Source organism: Mchenga conophoros, linkage group LG11 (assembly GCF_057382185.1).
Source record: "Mchenga conophoros isolate Kocher_MC1m ecotype Shallow Benthic linkage group LG11, M_conophoros_male_GT1.1, whole genome shotgun sequence".
Taxonomy (NCBI): Eukaryota; Metazoa; Chordata; class Actinopteri; order Cichliformes; family Cichlidae; genus Mchenga; species Mchenga conophoros.
The window spans coordinates 39,161,930-39,171,799 of NC_140536.1; positions in this window are offsets into that span (position 1 = coordinate 39,161,930).

Genomic DNA, 9,870 nt, shown 5'->3' on the forward strand with positions numbered 1-9,870 from the left:
AGCTCGTCTGCCAGAGTCACGGCCGCGTTCGTCATACCGGTTGTTGGTGCTTTATAGTCCGTTATTGTCCTTAGTCCCCGCCACAGGCTCCTAGAGTCACTCTGTTGGAGTTGTGACTCTAGTTTCCTCCCGTAGCGCTGCTTCGCCTCTTTCACCGCCCTCCGCACGTTATATGACGCGGCTTTGTACGGGTCCATGTCCCCCGTCGTGAGTCCCGTGTTGTAGGCAGCGGTGCGGGATCTCAGAGCATCGCGGATGGTTTTATCCACCCACGGCTTCTGGTTGGGAAACGTTGTGATAGTCTTTGTCTCCACGGTATCATCCGCTAGTTTCCCGATGAATCCCACAACCGCTTCCGTAAACTCGTTGACGTCATTGTCGGAGCTGTTTCTGAACATGCCCCAGTCTGCGTCATCGAGTGCGTCCTGTAACGCGGCCACCGATTGGTCCGTCCAGCGCGCGACCTTCCTCTGAACCGGAACTTCCTGTTTCAGCCTTTGTTTGTATTTTGGCATGAGGAAGATGGCAGCGTGATCGGATTTGCCAAAAGGAGGGCGAGATTGTGCCTTGTAGCATCCCTGACCGTAGTGTAGCAGTGGTCATTAGGGGATGGGGCTTGTTTTTAATCCATATGAACCTTTATAACATATGAACTGTATATACTTAATCCCTGTATTTATTTTAATGCTTTATGGCAGTTTTTGAACATCCGTGGCATCTATTAATATCATATCTAGCCTTTCTTTAACAACATAAGCAAAATGCTTTTATATTTAACGGACATTTCTGTTTAATTACATTTTAAATAATAATAACAATAGTATTTGTTTTGTTAAAAATGTTCTTTTCCTGTCCTCTCTTATTAGACTTAAGGTGGGGCTGCTCTCTGCTGTTGCTGATGACTCCAGTTAATTCTACAAACATGCTGTGTAACTCATGATTATATCACACAGACTTAGTTTAGACTGCCAACACTGTCTGCACAGTCTGTAGTGAAAGCTGCAAGTTTTTGAACAGTGAAATTAGTTTTGTGCCCAAATTATTCTGCAGCTCATAGGAATGAAAGGTTTTTGTCGCCCTTTTTAAAAAATATGCTTTCATTGCATTATTGTGTGGTGCTCAGAGCTATTGAGACTGACGTTGAATATCACCTCTCTGGTGGGGAGAGTGCCTGATTTATGCATGAGGATGAGAGATAATCACCTCAGTTGATAGCTGAGTTTTCAGCTAATCATCACCTGGTGGTGAGTTGGATCAGGTGGCAGGGAGCATGACGGACAGACCTAGCACACCCAACAGCATTCTGAGGGCGGCTAAGAATGGACATCATTGAGGCTGCTGCAAGGAGCTGCGGCAGTAAGGTTGTTGGTGCCTGTCGTGATAGTAATTACCATGAAGCCTGTCGGGCTTGGTCAGCCATCAGGTGGTGGCCTCCAGTGGTCACTGGAGCAGGTCACAGCTGAGTGTTGAGTGGCGGGAGTGAGAATCACCACCTTCAAATCTGTGGCCATGGTCCTCACCCAGAAAAGGGTGGAGTACCTACTTTGCATCAGGGATGAGTTACTGCCCCACGTGGAGGACAGTCTTGTTCACGAGTGAGCAAAGAGGGGAACGAGAGATCAACAGATGTATTGGGACCACAGCTGCAGTGATGCGACCGCTGTAGGAGGCCGTCGTGGTGAAGAATGATTCAAGCTGGGCATGAAAACAACTCTTAAACTGAAACAGGCTGTTTTACAGCTGATGAAAGGTTTGGGGCAACATGACCGGGACCAGAGTGCATGCACATATTGAATGTGGAGAAGACGAAGGAGATTGTTGTGGACTTCAGGAGAATGCACACCCAACATGCTCCTCTGACCATTGACGGAGCGTCTGTGGAGAGAGTGAGCAGCACCAAGTTCTTGGGTGTGTACATCACAGAGGATCTCTCCTGGACGTACAACACCACAGCACTGGCCAAGAAATCACAGCAGCGTCTCTTCTTTCTCCGCAAACTAAGAAGAGCAGGAGCACCAGCCCCCATCATGTACACTTTCTACAGAGGCACCATCGAGAGCATCCTGTCGAGCTGCATCACTGTGTGGTTTGGAGCCTGCAATGCGTCCTGTCATAGAACCCTCCAACGCAGGGGTGCTCAATACGTCGATCGCGATCGACCAGTCGATCGCAAAGGTAGTATTGGTAGATCGCATGGCATTAAAAAAATAGATGCCAGCCTATCATCCATCCCGTCACTTGATTGATACAGGGAAGCCAGTCAGATGACAGCAGATTTTTTCTGACGCTTAGGTCGCTGCGCATGCGCAAACAGCGGCGCGAAGTGTAGTAAAACTGACAAGCTAGTCAGCGAGTTAACTCCAATTTTTAGCTCTCGGTTTTTTCTCTTAAACCTGGCCGTCAGCAGCTACTGTCCGGACTATGCATCCCTGGCTGATTCAATTCAGTGCAAGTCATCAGAGTAAACTCAGGTAATGACAAAAAATTTACATAGTTAATTGTGTTGTGAAATATTGGATATTGCGGTTATGCATGTATATACATTGTAGATATAAAGAATCCTCAATATATTTATAAATAAGTATATGTTTTGGATTTTTGTAGTGGGTAGATCATTTTGACTTGGTCATTTTATAAGTAGCTCACATGCGGAAAAAGTGTGAGCACCCCTGCTCCAACGCATAGTGAGAGCTGCAGAGAGGATCATTGGTGTCTCTCTCCCCTCCCTCCAGGACATTTACAGCACCCGTCTCACTAAAAAAGCCCTTTGCATAGCGGCTGATCCCACGCACCCAATGCAAAGCTTCTTCAAGCTGCTGCCGTCAGGGAGGAGACTGCGGAGTCTCCAGGCCAGGACCAGCAGACTGAAGGACAGCTTCATCCATCAGGCTGTCAGGAAGCTTAACTTTGACCAAGACTTTGAGCTAACACCTGATCAATAAAGTTTTACTCCGCTCTGCATTAACTTAGCTAAACAGGTGAGTCATGGTAGGGAAGTTTCTCGAATCGTGCCTGCCAGCAACCCCACACTTACCAATGGGCGTGATCTTTCACCCAGGAGGAGTCAAGTGTACACACAGTGCCCCTTCTGCCCACGATAGAAACACTCACCCGCTAGCAGTCTTCTCCGATCCAACAGGGAAAGCTGTGCACGGCTGACTTGCATGGGCTGCTCATCCCCATCTGCCAACTCGCTTCCCTCCAAGCGCCGCTCTGTGGAAGTGTCTCCTGCCGCAGGTGTAAATCCCCCTGCTGGCGGTCCGAGGATCAGAGGTCCATTTACCATACTCGTGCATGTGATCATCCATCCTGCTACACATGGAAATGAGAGGATCCAACAACTTAGGTAATTCCTTTACTGCCAATTCCCAGGAGCTGATCCCAGGATCGCTGAAACTTCAAATGGAGATTTGAGATTGAGAGGGCGCATCTGCATAGCAGTGTAAATGTATGCTATGTCTTCTAATGATGCTGCCTAAGGGAAGCATGTATAATGTAAACAGAATTGGTCCTAGCACTGAACCCTGTGGAACTCCATAATTAACCTCAGTGTGTGAAGAGGACTCTCCATTTACATGCACAAACTGGAGTCTATTAGATAGATATGATACAAACCACTGCAGCGCAGTACCTGTAATACCTACAGCATGTTCTAATCGCTCTAATAGGATATTATGGTCGACAGTATCGAACGCTGCACTGAGGTCTAGCAGGACAAGCACAGAGATGAGTCCACTGTCAGAGGCCATAAGAAGATCATTTGTAACCTTCACTAAAGCTGTTTCTGTGCTGTGCTGAGCTCTGAAACCTGACTGAAACTCTTCAAATAAACCTCTGCAGATGATCTGTTAGCTGTTTGACAACTACTCTTTCAAGGATGTTTGATATGAAAGGAAGGTGTCACGGCGGCGGATGGCCGGTACTGAATAGGACTCAGGTGCAGAAACCCAGAGCGGAGACAGTAGATGATTTAACAGTTTATTACAGTTAAGTGCAAAGGGGAAAAAAAGGAAACGTGGCAAAGACAGAAAATGACGAGACGTGGAGTCTTGGTGTGGCGTGCCCAGGGGAACGTGGCTAGGGCGAGGGAACGAGGCCTGAGAAGCGGAACGGAGCTGAGTGGGGAACAGTCACACTGAGGGAAGAGGATATAGGAGTTAGGCAGGTAGTGAAGGCAGCTCAGAAGTGGCCAGTATAAGAGCAGCAATTCTTACTTGCAGTTAGGGACCTGGAGTGTTTGAGAGGGGGGTGATGAAGATCCAGGGGAGGCTGAGTGGCGTGGAAAGGCTGACCTGAGATCCGGGGCTCCAGATGGAGTGTGATGGCAGGAGGGCAGGCAGGTGAGGCACAGAGGGATTTCCAGAATGAGCACTAGGTATCCCGAGTCCGGAGGTGGAGTGAGCCTGGGTGGGTACAGCAACTGTAGTACAAAAGAGTCTTTGTTAGTAAGATGAATCACAGCGAGAATTTGAAGCACAAGACCTGTTACCAACATGGGTTGATGACGAACTGGCAGTGAGTGAACATTGATGTGTGGTTTAAATCCCTCTGGCTTGATTGCCTGCAATAGGCTCCAGGTGTGCAGGAGCTGGAGTTGGCCCTGCCCAGGGGCGGATCCCAGGTCAGTTCAGGAGCCTAATGGAAACTCCAGCCACCCACCGTAGACCATGACAGAAGGTTGGAGATTGGCCTATGATTATCATGGTCCCAGGACTTCTGACCTGATGTTTTGACATTGTGTATTAAGTTCATTTGTATTCTTAAGATCCCTAGGTTTTCTGTTCGGTATTGTTTATTAGATTTGCCCCTGTGTTTTCCTCTGTGTCTCCCTCTGTGTGACTGTGTATATAGTGATTTGAGTTACTGTGCTTTGCTTCCACTCCTTGTGTCCTGTGTTTTCCTCTGTGTCTCCCTCTGTGTGACTGTGTATATAGTGATTTGAGTTACTGTGCTTTGCTTCCACTCCTTGTGTCCTGTGTTTTCCTCTGTGTCTCCCTCTGTGTGACTGTGTATATAGTGATTTGAGTTACTGTGCTTTGCTTCCACTCCTTGTGTCCTGTGTTTTCCTCTTCCCATCATGTTCTCTCTCTCTGCCTGTCTCGGCTGTCTCTGTGTACCTTCTGTGTGATGTTTAAGGTCCGTGTCTTGGCATCAGCATTTTCAGTTTCGTGTCCTCCCCGCTCTGTCATGTGTAATTGTCCTCAGCTGTGTTTCCCGTGTGCTTCCACTTCCCTCGTTACCTTCTGTGTATTTATGTCAGCGTCCCCTCTGTTCCGTGTCGTGTCGTCCCTCGTGGTTGTGTGTGTTTCCTTGTGTCTCCCCTGTGCCTTAGCTTTTAGTTTCTCCCAGTACAGTGTTGTATCGCTCCCTGTGTTCCTGTTAATAAAGCCGTTCCTTTTGAGTTTATCCCCGTCTGTCTTGAATCGTGCGTTTAGGTCCTCTCCTGCTTACACACAACCCAAACCTGAGAATAATTAGCTAAGACCACTGGGTCTAGAGATGGCTTTTTAAGTAATGGCAAATTAATTAATTAATTGTACCAGCAGCAGCTAGGTCTGGGGAGGCATCCAAGCCCTCAAAAAACTATTAATGCGCCCCCCAGCCCCAGCAGCCTCAACCTGGCAGAGGTGCTCAACACCTTGTTTGCTTGGTTTGAGTCTACCCCTCCCTCATACTCCCTGCCACCCACCTCCACCTTCCTCCCACACTTCCCCCTCCATCTCCCTTCAGGAACATGAGGTCAGGAGGAGACTGAAAGTGGTGAACCCAAGCATCACTGAAGAACAACTCAAACAGAACCGCTGTTGTGTTTCATCTTTAAATCGAGGGGAAGTAAATCCACAGCCATGTTTTCTGCAAAGGGAACAATAAATTATTTATTTATCAGAAGATTTTAATTCTATCTTCTTATATTTTCCTTCACATTGACTGGATACATACAGAAGATTTCTGGGACTCTTCGTAAACATTTTGGATTCTTTGGCTTGCGTGTACTCACATTCTGATCATAAAATCTTTATTGAATATTTTGCTTACAGCTGATCTGTTGCTTTTTTATTTATTCTATGATCTCTACCTTTCTACCTCTACAAGATGATCCCCTCTCACCTTCCTGTAAGGGAAGTTTATTTTGGAAACAATTCAGACAAATCCAGGACCCTGAGCAGGACTCCTCATCCACAGGTAAGCTGTCTGAATCCAGCTATGGCACACCCGTATGTACCACCATGTGTATCTGCTGTGTGGTTCAAACACGAATCTTGAACATGCTGTTTGAGACGATTCAGGATGCTCTCTACAGGTACCCTCGTCATCTCTGAGTTCATCTGAAACTTTCTGCTTTATCGTGAAAATGTCCTGTGTGGCTTGTTTTATCCTGAGTTTAACACAAACTTTATTTCATGTAACTTTACACTAACAGCAGGTTCATGATGTCATTCCTGTATAACAGGAAGTCCGCATATCCTGCTGTTTCGATGAGTAATCCTTTAGTTTTCCCTCAGAGGATTGAACCTGCTGTCTGATCTTTCCAAAGATGTAATATAACCATGATACAAAGTCCTTTATTATGATTTACAAGTTATGAGGTAAGTTTTTAGGTCACTTAATCATCTCTGACAGCAAATATTGAAAACCTGCCTTTGGAGAATTGGCCCATTAAAGATGCCACATCAGGAAAACATGTCCAAAATCTCCTTTTTATTGCACACAGAGACAGTGTGAGGAGCTGCTTTCGGCCTCACACATCTCAAGAAGTGAGGTTTAAAAAACTCTGTCTCACCTGTGATGATGTTACTGACCACACAGCGCCATCGGGTGGTCATCTCCAGGTATTACACGTGTATCATTTCTGCTGTGTTGTCATTATTCGAAGCTCTCTAATTATTAATAAAGATGACACTGTTTTATTTAACAGTTACAACAAGCTGACATCAAATCAGAAAAGTGAAGGGAAGGATGAGAAGCAATTAATAACATAATCGATGATAATCAGTAACAGGCAAAATGATCAGTCTGTTTAAGGGAAACTTTGAAGCACAAATAAAAGTCAGAATGCTGAATGTGATTGGACGGTAGTGGCATCTGTTTGAGGGGGTGTGATGGGGTTGAGCAGATCAAACTGAGGTTATTGTACTCGGCCCTGAAAAGCTTAGAAATATGGTATCTAACCAGATTCTTACTCTGGATGGCATTACCTTGGCCTCCAGTAACACTGTGAGGAACCTTGGAGTCATTTTTGACCAGGACATGTCCTTCAACGCACATATTAAACAAATATGTAAGACTGCTTTCTTCCATTTGTGCAACATCTCCTAAAATTAGAAATATCCTGTCTCAGAGTGACGCTGAAAAACTAGTTCATGCATTTATTACTTCCAGGCTGGACGACTGTAATTCATTATTATCAGGAAGTCCAAAAAACTCCCTGAAAAGCCTTCAGCTGATCCAAAATGCTGCAGCAAGAGTCCTGACAGGGACTAGAAAGAGGGACTATTAGAGCACTTCGCTCTCGCACTGCAGGCCTACTTGTTGTTCCTAGAGTATTTAAAAGTAGAATGGGAGGGAGAAATTCCTTCTGCGGAGGTTTCTTCCTGTTAAAAGGGAATTTTTTCTTCCCCCTGTCACCAAAGTGCTTGCTTATAGAGTCTGATTACTGAGGTTTCTTTGTATTATCGTAGCATCGTTTTGTACAATATAAAGCACCTTGAGGCAACTGTTGTCATCATTTTGGATTACATAAATAAAACTGAATAGAACTGAATTCCATTATGTTTAGTCAACTGTAGCTAATAAATGATCTGAGGAAAACTCAGTAGATAGACTCACCTGACGTGTGGGATCACAGCAACCTCCAGGTTTGCCTACTCCTGCAGAACAGCCACACAACATCTGCTGGATCAAGCAGAGAATGGCTGAAAATCCTGAAATTGCCTGGCTGGACTGAAAGAAAGAAAAACAGGCTGCTGATGTTCCCTTGCCCTAACTAAAAATTTGAAACAGTTTCTCTTCTCTTCAGCATGTTGGTCAAACACCTATAATCTCTGCTCCACAGACCTCTGCAGCTAGGTCACAGCTGTTACAGCCAGTCCGCATTCACCTGTGCTCTAAATACACATTCTCATTTAATTTAATATGAAAGAAAAAAGCTCACTATGTCCAGGTCTGACTCCCCAGGGTCGCTGTTGGTAAATGCTTGAGATGCATCCAGGAAGAAGACCGTCGCTGTGACAAGTTAAGTCACACCAGCAGCAACATTTAGAACCACAGCACTCTTACTGTGCATAGAAAACCACACCTTGCTATTAGTACACCTGGAACACCTGAAAATATTCATCAGTTCTATGAGGCAACTCTCTCATTGGCTCTCACAGACAATTAGCAAGTAATGTGTTTAATACACGAAAACATATGCATAGCACACATTCAAAGGAACCTGCAGACACCACTCTGATCTTTGAGGAAGCCTTCTTTTATGGCCACTTTAGCCAAGGATCAGCTGAAGTACAGCTAAGGTCACGTCACAGAGATGAGTTACTGACCTTAGGTCTCTGTGAAGTCCCATCATAGATCGTCATACACCCAGCTATGATGAACTAAAAGAGAGAGCAGTGATTAATTAGGGAAACGATATGAAGGGGAAGAAGTGTCAGCTGACTCACCATCACTGGTCTCCAGATGTACACCATGCAATCAGAGACCACACCTTTGGACCATGTTGCCCTCAGGACCCCAAAGACCATGACAGTCAGAGCAACCATGATCTGAATCACCTGCAGGAAGACATAAAGTCTCAGAGGAAACATTCAGAGCCTTTGGCTCATTCAGCCTTTGTAAGAACAAGTGATGCCAAAGAGATGATGAAAGAAACACTTTAACATTTGAAACATTTATGCTTGAAAGTCAGATGTTCCCGCCAAGTCATTAACAATCAGCTGACCTCCAACTTCTAGTCCTGTTTAAATTGTCCCTGATGAAGTTGTCCTGATGCCAAAGATGTTATCTCCACATCTACTGAACCACATCCTTACACTTTGTGCTGAGAGGAAGTTTGAACTAACCGGTAACACGAGTCTGTATTCACATTTAGCTTGTCTTCTGGACATTATCTTTCTGAACTTTAATTTCCAACAGAGATTATTTTCCGAGGCGATCCAAAAGCCTCTGAGGACAGACGTCCTCTGTCATTAAAGTCAGCTGAGAGATCGACAGCAGAGCAGCAGCGTGGTTGTGAATCACATGCCTTTGCTGTGATAAAATGAAACCTTTTCTAACTTCCCCCCTGGACGATGAAGGGAATCCACCCACAGGTGGAATTGGTTTTTGCTTCTCATTCTAATGACTGAGTCTCGGCGATCATCTCTTCTTCTTCTTTTCTTGTGTATATTTTGGCAGCCAAAGAGTCAAAGCACACTTCAAGAACTAGAAAAATGCAAAATTTTTGTCCTCAAATATTTATATGTTTTGAGATTTTTTACATATTTATATCCCTGTATATCTCCAAGGAACAATTGCTCTCATGGTTATGCACTGTGCTGCCCAGACTGTCAAGTTATGTTCCTTGTGTTGCATTCAAGGACTGATGACAGACGACACATGGGGGAAAACAGCTGACAGACATAAACCTAATGACAGGACCAGGAGAGGAAAGCTAAATACAATGAACAAAGAACACATGACATTGTCAGAATAAAACAGGAAATGACAACACAACTTAACAGACCTAATACGTGATGAAATAAATAGAAAACCCCAAAACATAGAAAACCCAGGAACAATAACTGCCTAAACTAAAGGCAAATAGGAAATAACACAAACTAATAACATATCAAAAAATACAAAGAAAACTCAGAGTGCTGGGTCGGAGACCCA